At 42.8% G+C, this 2292-nt stretch overlaps 1 long non-coding RNA gene across 1 annotated transcript; it reads right to left on the bottom strand.

Moving 5' to 3' along the window:
• Positions 1-270: 270 nt before the first annotated feature.
• Positions 271-863, bottom strand: LOC121005893. The gene is made up of 3 exons (XR_005779976.1): positions 767-863; positions 627-689; positions 271-524 (listed from the first exon to the last, which is right to left on the bottom strand). It is a non-coding gene; the product is annotated as an uncharacterized LOC121005893 (long non-coding RNA).
• Positions 864-2292: the final 1429 nt, after the last annotated feature.

Here is a 2292-nt window from a genome sequence, read left to right as displayed (position 1 = left end):
GGATCTGTAGGTTTAGCTGGATGATACATCAACATAAAGTAAATAGAAAGTAGATAATAAATCACACTAAGAACGGGCGGGGACCCATGTTATAATGAAGCCACCGTGTAATGGGTGTTGGTCACCGTTCTAAGTATAATGGTGTCAGTTGTCATACAAATAATAAAAAATGGACCAGATGGTATTAGAAGATATTGTTAGGAGGAGGAGGAGGCTCATCGAGTATCGCATTCACCGCTTGTGTACGCGGTTATTTTATGCAAACATACATGACTTCCACGTGGATTTCTGTAGAAGGAAAAACAGAAATACATACATATGTAATTGTATGATATATTTAACACTAGCTCATCACCTGTCAATTGTGTACCCGCCACCGCGTTAATCACACAGCACTTTTAGGTAACTCACTATGTCCAGGTGTTTATTGATGTCAATCCAAATGCAGTATATAAAATGCCACAGGGGCACAACTTAGGTAGTGTCTAGCGAGACGAGCATCCACGTATAGTGAATACGTGCAGCTGAAAGATGAAAAACACATAGAGTTGTTTCTGTGTCTCAAGAGATAATCAATATTTGAGACCACCACCTTCCAAATCTCACAAATATAAAAGTATAACTACCTCAGATACGTCCCTCATTTAGTAGACATGAGCCAACATACATGGCTAGTTGATTATGGCAACCTAGATGATAAAGGGTATATATAAGAAGTGGATACAAATTCTAGACCAACTGATCAAGACGTCCATAAGGTACTCACAATGAGGTCATTGTTGAGGCGATTCCTCCCCTGTTGTTCCTCCTAAGGTCCAGTGTTTGTGTCTCACTACCCCTCCCCACCTTATAGGCCCTCTGTAAATTAGTCCCAGGTGTTCTCGATTCATAGGTATAGTATTCCTTGACACCTGCAGGGCAGACATGCGGTGTGGGCGTGCGTTCCACTGTGGAACGCATCCCATCACCGCCGCTTCCGGTCAATAATCTCCTGCAGGGTATGCGGATAGTTTAAGGCGTGCGTTCCAGAGTGGAACGCACGCTCGCACGTCAGTACACTCACATATCCGCTTCCGGTTGGCTCTAGCCAGAATCTGTTCGTTCTGGAACGCAAGGCATATCCGGTCTTTGAACCGCATCCAACTTCCTGTCTGCTGATAATTTTCTCAGGTACAGGAGAAAGACTGAGTCATGTTACCTCCTCAGACCGTCATTTAGGGGAGGATGAACTATAATATCTGACATGACAGGATCGGGTTGTGTTTAGTTCAACAATTAGATCACCCAAAATCATGCAAATATTGAATTTTTTATATATATATACACACATGCTAGAAAATATACTATGTGTATAATGACTCATGATGTATACGTGCCTAATATGATCATAGAGCCAAAAGCTAGATATCCATTTACAGTCAGGCCAAGGGGTGGAGACAGGGAAAAACAGTAATTAGAGAGATAATGTCATGATAATAGAGCACATGCTTGCCCCTGTAAAGATATATTAGAGGGAGAAGAAATGTACACAGTGAATCAGTTATCATTCCTGTGTTTATGATACCAGTGATTCGATGCTTTACGCACCAGGTCCAGTTTAAGGGACAGTCCATACACTAGAGCCTCACAAGCTATGAGGGATATATATATACACACACATAAGGGAAAGGGAAAGGGGATGGGAGATTGGGAAACCACAGATAAAAGATGCCCAAGGGGCACGAGAGAGGGCCTGCAAACAAGGTTAATGATTTGGAATAAGTGGGCAAAATTATCAAGGGTACGTAAGGGCACCAATTGCCAAAAAAATCAATATCTGACTAGGTAAGTGAATAATTAAACGAATGAGGAATGGACAAGGACACATATAAAGGATATTGTAACCCTTTATATAGAGGGATCAAAGGAAACATGAGAAAGTCAGTCTTTCATTGAGGCCGCGGGGGGGACTGGGACCGGAGTCTATGGATCCATTCACTCTCCTTTTGCAGGATCCTCCTGTCCCAGTCGCCCTCAATGGTAAAGTGATAAGCATATCGGAATTCGACTTCCTATTGCCAGATAAACCCACCATAGCGACCTTCTATGGGCTCCCCAAAATTCACAAGGGGACCACCCCGCTCAGGGGTCGCCCAATAGTATCAGGGATAAACTCCTTGACCCAGAACTGTGGGGTCTACCTGGACAATGACCTCATTGTGAGTACCTTATGGACGTCTTGATCAGTTGGTCTAGATGTATCCACTTCTTATATATACCCTTTATCATCTAGGTTGCCATAATCAACTAGCC

This window comes from Bufo bufo, chromosome 6, assembly GCF_905171765.1.
Source record: "Bufo bufo chromosome 6, aBufBuf1.1, whole genome shotgun sequence".
Taxonomy (NCBI): Eukaryota; Metazoa; Chordata; class Amphibia; order Anura; family Bufonidae; genus Bufo; species Bufo bufo.
Note: the sequence above shows the minus strand (reverse complement) of the source record. Positions and strands in the feature narration are given on the sequence as shown.